General features: G+C 39.5%; 1 pseudogene; it reads left to right on the top strand.

Annotated features, from left to right (window-relative positions):
* The first annotated feature begins 493 nt into the window (after positions 1-493).
* Positions 494-6,117, top strand: LOC137765863 (protein VCF1-like; annotated as a pseudogene).
* The last annotated feature ends 1,990 nt before the right edge of the window (positions 6,118-8,107 follow it).

Raw genomic sequence — 8,107 nt, forward strand, 5'->3', positions numbered from 1 at the left:
TCAGATGCTAGACTTCTCTGTTCCTTTGACAACTGACATGTAGAGTATGTGTATTGTACCAAAGACATTCCCATTTGATATACAATCTGGGACTTTGAATTCAGATAATAATGGCAGAGAGAACCTTCATGTTAGATAAACAATATATTTCCTGTAAGTTCATGTTCTGTGTAGTTAACTGTGGTTGATCTCTGATATACTCAACCAAGATCTTGAAACAGAGCAGAACCCTATGATCCTTCCCTGCCCATGTCCTTAGCCTGCCTCTTGCCTGTGGAAAAACTTTAGCCAAAGAATAAGTTAAATCAGAGAAGTGAGAGAATGCAGAAACAAAGGAAAACAAAGGAGACAAAATAACAATAGTTTAGTCATTAAGCAAAGTCAAGGACTTTTAGTTCCTCCTCAAAGACTGTAGATAATATTCTGAACCATATCCTTTGAGCTGTCTTACAGAGACTAAAACCCTCACCAGGTGGAAGAAGTTAACTACATGATGACCAGACATAAGTTGCCACAATTCCGAGAACTGGCCTCAAAGAAATGGGAACAAACCGACCCTGGTACTACAGACTAACTGTATTTAAAACAATGAAGATGACACTGATCAGACCACTGCATGACTAACTTCAAGATGACTGTCAGAGCCCACTGTGCTGTTTCTGCCTTAGCCCCCTCCCTCCATCTATAAATGCTCTTGCCCACTGATTGTCAGTGCGGGGAATAGGCCTTTGGGCAGGAGTCGGCCCTCTTCCCTCCACCCCTCCCCCACTTGATAGCCTCTGAAAGCAAATTTTCCTTTCCACCAACCTTGCCTCTTTATTGGCTTCAGAGGGCAAGCAGCCAGAACCCCACTTTCGGTAACAATCTTGACTGATACAGATACTGCAAACAGGGTACAGGTTTCTAGCAACAGATCCTCAGGAAGTAGAAACAATTCGAAGCTTGGGTATTTTGCTTAATTCAGACTTAATGCGGTAAAAATTTAGTTTTAGTATTAGAATCTGGGATTCCAAGACATGTATTAATGAAAGAGGTAACTAAATTGATATAGAGGATCTACTAGAATGAGGTGCTCATTGGAGCCTTCAGGGTTTTAGTTGACTACTCCCTAAAACAGGAAAAGGGACACAAGAAATTTAATAACTGCAGTGTGGATTGGCTGTCACCAATAACACAGAAAGCATAGAGGAAGAAAATACCATGCTAAAATTCTTATTTTATTCATCAACCCAGGAATTCTGTGACCTTGCTAAAGAATATCTTATTGCCTGTAGCCTCAGGGTAAAGAAAGCAGATGAAGTTTGATCCTATGTTTTGCTGAATCACTGCTCTATTTCATCAAACTGAAGACGCTAGTAACTGTTAAAGTAATATACCATTATTTTAGATACCACCACTATGAAAAAAGAAACAAAAATTACTTACCTCAACTCCTTTGGAAGCACAGAAATGAGACCGCTGGTCACAGTTGTCCTTTTGGAGGGCCAACATTCAGCCTACCATATTCCTCTTCTATCGCTGTCTTTAAAAGCATAACCGAGCAGGACCCTATTGGGCCTTCCCAGAACAGACCCCTCCCTGCCCATATCCTCTGCCTGCCTCTTGTCTGTAGAAAAACTTTAGCTCCCTAGGCTTTCCCTGAGTTCCAAAGAGTGAATTTAATCAAAGTGAGAAAATACAGAAAGAAAGGAAAACAGTCGAGCAAGACAAAATAATAATGGTTTAGCCATTAAACAAAGTCAAGGATTTTTAGTTCTTCCTCAAGGGCTAGAGATAATATTCTGACCCACATCCTTTGAGCGTTTTGCAGAGACTGAAACCACCCCCAGGTGGAAGAAGTTAACTGTATGCTGCCCACAAGCATGTAGACTCCACACAGGTTGGAACCAGAAGGTTAATGATGCTGACTCCCACTTACCTCACCACCAACCAATCAGAAGAATGTTCACGAGCTGATCATGCACCCCATCACCCACCTCCCTCACCCTATCTTTAAAACCCTTTCCCTGAAAGCCTTCAAGGAGTTGAGGCCTTTTAAGCACTAGCTACTCAGATTCCTTGCTTGGCACCCTGCAATAAACGCTGCACTTTCCATCACCACAACCTGGTGTCAGTAGATTGGCTTTACTGCATGTGGGCAAAGGGACTCAAGTTCGGCTCAGTAAAAAAAGGAGTATTTCTCAACCTTGTCTATGCATTGGAATTGCCCGGGAGCTTTAAAAAATCCTGATGCCAGAGTTCCTCCCCAGGAATACCAATGCAATTAGTTTGGGGAATGACTTGGACATTAGGAATCTTTAAATCTCCCCAGCTGATTTTGAAACAGCCAATGTTGAGAAACACTGAATTAGGTAGCAGCTGAAAATCCTCTGGGGATTGTCAATTAAAGACAACTTTGAAAAGAGGCATTATGCCAAAAGATTTTCAGTGTTTCATTTTCACAATTTACATTAGTATTTATATTATAGAAAATCTGCAGACTGTAGATAGGAGGTATTCTGAGTACATAATTACAGAGTGGCTGAATTAATATCAATCTATCTGCTAGAGTTTCTAGATTCACTATGGTAGCATAACAGCTGTGAGTGGTCCACACAATTGACCAGGTGGCACTGATAGACAATGATAAATTGAACGAAAATGCCAGCAAATCCAAGTACTATGTTGAGAAGGAACTTGAAACAATTTTGACAGAAAGAAAAATGCTGGAGTGAATTTAACATGGACCATCCACTCCCTAAAAATCCCCTGGAAGGGCCCAAAGGACACTTTCTCCACCAAGGGCAAGGGATATACTTTGAGGAGGAGTGTCATCATCTTTGACAAGTGATATTTGTGGCAATTTTGTATAGAATATAGATGCTGGTAGAATTTTCTGTGGTTGAAATGGATTCAATTCAACTGCAATTAAGGGAGTGAGATGACCCCAAGGAAGCAGAGATCAAATAGTGGCACAGAGCTCAAGAGACAAAATGGGTATGGTTGTCAGGATAGATTTCAGATCTAGCATAGTCATCAAGATGGTATGCCTTAAGGAATTTTTGTAGGTTTATGCTAATTGTTCATGACCCTGAGGACTGAAATACAGGGCAGTTTCTCAAAGGTCATCTTTATTTTAACTACATTTTACTTTTGATTGTATAACTGAAAAATATATTTGCATGTATAATTACACACACATATGTATATGTACACATATACACACACATATACATATATATATGGTGTGTTTATGTATGTAAAATAAAATCCTATAAACAGATTTTGAGTCATAGTGCCTAACACATTTCCTAGAAATGTGTGAATTTAGAGACTCAGAACTCATTGAATGAAAGGAAGATTATATACCCCTGTGAGACTCTAATAATTTCTGATGTATGGACTTGGGTTTTTCCTCTTAGCCTCTTCTCAGTGGGGCCAGGAAACATTCTTCAAGGTAACTATGCCTAAGGAGAGAAAAATGCAAAGATACTTCAAGGAATTTTAAAGACAGACTGTCAGGTAACACTTCAGATACTCACATTGTTATGTCAAACAGCTGTATCATTTTAAACATCACCAGAAGTATAAACTAGGTCCTATTGTTCCATATACTTTAATTATTATAATTACCATGAATGTTATTTTCAATGTGTGAATTACATGAAAATTCATTTTAGAAAACATGATTTTGATTCACATTCTCCTTTTGTGATATAGCATATTTTTGTATCCATTCATATTTCCTTGGAATTTTTTTGATGTCCTAATTTTTTGATTTGGTGGTTTATCTTTTTAAATTTACATTTAGAAATTCTTGATATATTCTGGATACTAATCTATTTTCAGTTATATTTGTGTTAATTATTTTCTTTTTAGAGGGTTTTTCTAATAGACTCTATTTTCAAAGCAGCTTCAGGTTCACAGGAAAATTAAACAGGAAATACAGAGAACTACCATATACACATTGCCCCCACACACAATCTGCCACTAGCAACCCCACACCAGGGTAGAACATTCGTTACACTTGATGGACCTACACTGACACATCAGTTTTACCCAAAGTCCATAGTTTACATTAGGGTTCGTTCTTGGTGCTACACTTTCTGTTGGTTTTGACAAATATATACTTACATGTATCCACCATTATTTTATCATACAGAACAGTTTCACTGCCCTAAAAATCATCTGTGATCTGCTTATTCATTCCTCCCTTTTCCTCAACCCGTACCCTAGTATAGGTTATTTTTCTGGTGGAAAGTAAGGAGGGGAGACAAATAGTAGAAAAATACATATAAAAGAGTAAATTGCAAGTTGATGTTTTCCTTGGGATAAAATAGAGTTGGGTTGAGTGGATTGGGAATGCCAGGGGGAGAGGGCAGATTGCATTTGGAAATGTGGTAGTCAGTAGAGACTTGAGGAAGAAGAGGGAGTTAGTCATGTGGGTATCTGAGGAAGAGCCTTTCTGCAGAGGGACTAGCAAGTGAATGCTTGCTAGTCACTAGCAAGTGAATGCTCCACTAAAGTGGAGCGTATCTGCCTTTATGAAGGAATAGCGGAGGCCAGTGGGACTGAAGCAGGGTGAGGAATTAACAGGAAGTCAGATTACTCAGGTGCTTGTACCTAGCCATTCAATGAGTTTTGCTGATTTGTGGTTTCCTCTGAGTGAAATAGCAAGACATTGGAAAGGTTTGAGCAGAAGAGTGAAACGGTTTGATTTATGATTTAAAAGGATCACCCTAGTCGCACCCTTGAGGACAGAGAGTAGAGTGAAAGCAGGAAGAAATTTACTGTAATCTAGACAAGAGACCACGGCATGCTTGGATTGGGGTACAGTGGGCATAGTGAAATGTGGCCATATAATGCATTTATTTTAAAATTAAAGAGAACAGATTTTCCGGAAGATTAGATGTGAAGTGAGTGAAGGAGAGAAAGTATTGAGTCACACATAACGCTATCTTCCTGAATTCAGTTTGTAAAGGCTGATGCAAGACTCTTTAACGTTCATTTCATCATCAGGAGCACCCAGTGCCCAGTAGCAGCTGTGCCAGCAGGACCAGAAATAGTGATGACAGCATCCAGGTTCTCTGGGAGTAATGTCAACAGTGGTCCTCCGTCATCAGCAGCAGTAATGATGGCATTCCAACCCGACACTTATTTTAGTATGATCTGTTGTGGATCAGGCTATCTGTTCCTGCTCATTTCCCAAGCATTATTTGAACTATACAAATATTTGAGCTATGTTTTAAATTCATTGCTACTAGGTTAACTAGAATTGATTTCTATAAATAAGAAACTTGAGTTCTACAAAGATTCTCCTGAGTCTCTAAGTACAAGCACAAGGATTATATTTTATTCAGTTTGTGTGCAGGGGCCAGTTACACAGTCATGCCTCAAACATACCTTTTTGTTAAATAAAGGAATAAACTATTAGTAAAGGAGTAAATTGAGGGATGAATTAAATTAATGGATTAAAAATATTTGGGGTTGTATTATCTTCTGAAATGTCTAAGAATTTTCTACCATAGAACTTTTATTTATTTACAACTATATATTAGTTCAAAGTGGGGTATGTTCAGAAGGCAAAAAGGCAGCATACATAATTCAAAGCAAAAGAGTAATCTTTTGGCTGGCAGCTTCCACCAGAGCCGCGGCGAGAGCCAAGGCCCGAGGGGGAGTGCGTGGCGGCCGCCGAAACGCAAAACTCTCTGTTCCCTCTCCTCGCAGAGTGGTGCCGCGTCGCTGGCCTCCATCGTCTGCCGTGAGCGAGCGCCTCCGCCCCAGGAAAAGGAGAAGGAACGGCAGTGAAGAAGACCACCATCTCCCCCCACAGACCACAAGGAGAGTAGAAACCCTGTCTTTCACGATTCCTGGGACACGGTCCTCAAGCAGTGACAGTGGCGGGAACAGCAGTGACAGTGGCGGGAACAGCAGCAGCAGCATCAAGAGGCCGGGCCAGGCCAGCGGGCTGGAGAGCAGCTTAAACCACCCCACCGCCCGGTCCAGCCCCCACGCGCCCCACCCCAGCCCGTGCCAGGGAGATCCACACTGTGCCAAGGCCCTTACTTCCACATCAACCAGACCCTGAAGGAGGCCCACTTTCACAGCCTACAGCACCAAGGACGGCCTCCCACATGATGTGCCGGCACTTTCTTGCCTTCTCTGAAGGGACAGCGCTGTGCAGATTTGATATATCAACTTAACGATGTTTTTAAAAAATTGCACAAAAAAATGCCTGTTGGCTTTTCAGTCTGTATTTGAAATAACAGGTTAACAGGCCGCTGTTTACTTGTGGTTTTGCTGCACTACTGCAATTTCAAAGGTGCTTTGAATCAGTTTTTTATAGGATTCTTTTGAGGGTGGGTATCAAATCCAGGGCAAGTTAACAGTAGGAGGAAATCTCATCTGCATTTTGAATCCATAGTTTGTCCAAGTCAGGCTAATTTCCAGATCTGTCAGTTAGAAATGCTACTTTCTGTAAAAAGGTCTTAAAAATGAGGGATCTTCTTCTTTGGAGAAATGTCTATTTAGGTCTTCTGCCCATTTTTGGATTGGGTTGTTTGTTATTTGATATTGAGCTGAATGAGCTGCTTGTAAATTTTGGAGAGTAATCCTTTGTCAGTTGCTTCATTTGCAAATATTTTCTCCCATTCTGAGGGTTGTCTTTCGTATTGTTTATAGTTTCCTTTGCTGTGCAAAAGCTTTTAAGTTTCATTAGGTCCCATTTGTATATTTTTGTTTTTATTTCCATTTCTCTAGGAGGTGGGTCAAAAAGGATCTTTCTGTGACTTATGTCATAGAATGTTCTGCCTATGTTTTCCTCTAAGAGTTTTATAGTATCTGGCCTTACATTTAGGTCTTTAATCCATTTTGAGTTTATTTTTGTGTATGGTGTTAGGGAGTGTTATAATTTCATTCTTTGACATGTAGCTGTCCAGTTTTCCCAGCACCACTTATTGAAGAGGCTGTCTTTGCTCCATTGTATATTCTTGCCTCCTTTATCAAAAATAAGGTGACCATATATGTGTGGGTTTTTCTCTGGCCTTTCTATCCTGTTCCATTGATCTATATTTCTGTTTTTGTGCGAGTACCATACTGTCTTGATTACTGTAACTTTGTAGTAGAGTCTGAAGTCCGGGAGCCTGATTCCTCCAGCTCCATTTTTCTTTCTCAATATTGCTTTGGCTATTCGGGGTCTTCTGTGTTTCCATACAAATTGTGAAATTTTTTGTTCTAGTTCTGTGAAAAATGCCATTGGTAGTTTGATAGGGATTGCACTGAATCTGTAGATTGCTTTGGGTAGTATAGTCATTTTCACATATTGATTCTTCCAATCCAAGAACACGGTATATGTCTCCATCTGTTTGTATCATCTTTAATTTCTTTTATCAGTGCCTTATAGTTTTCTGCATACAGGTCTTTTGTCTCCTTAGGTAGGTTTATTCCTAGATATTTTATTCTTTTTGTTGCAATGGTAATCGGGAGTGTCTTCTTAATTTCTCTCTCAGATTTTTCATCATTAGTGTATAGGAATGTAAGAGATTTCTGTGCATTAATTTTGTATCCTGCTACTTTACGAAATTCATTGATTAGCTCTAGTAGTTTTCCGGTAGCATCTTTAGGATTCTCTATGTATAGTATCATGTCATCTGCAAACAGTGACAGTTTTACTTCTTCTTTTCCGATTTGGATTCCTTTTATTTCTTTTTCTTCTCTGATTGCTGTAGCTAAAACTTCCAAAACTATGTTGAATAATAGTGATGAGAGTGGAAAACCTTGTCTTGTTCCTGATCTTAGAGGAAATGGTATCAGATTTTCACCATTGAGAATGATGTTGGCTCTGGGTTTGTCATATATGGCCTTTATTATGTTGAGGTAAGTTCCCTCTATGCCTACTTTCTGGAGGGTTTTTATCATAAATGGGTGTTGAATTTTGTTGAAAGCTTTTTCTGCATCTATTGAGATGATATATGGTTTTTGTCCTTCAATTTGTTAATATGGTGTATCACATGATTGATTTGCATATATTGAAGAATCCTTGCATTCCTGGGATAAAGCCCACTTGATCATGGTGTATGATCCTTTTAATGTGCTGTTGGATTCTGTTTGCTAGTATTTTGTTAAGGAT

Source organism: Eschrichtius robustus, chromosome 6, assembly GCF_028021215.1.
Source record: "Eschrichtius robustus isolate mEscRob2 chromosome 6, mEscRob2.pri, whole genome shotgun sequence".
In the NCBI taxonomy this organism is placed as follows: Eukaryota; Metazoa; Chordata; class Mammalia; order Artiodactyla; family Eschrichtiidae; genus Eschrichtius; species Eschrichtius robustus.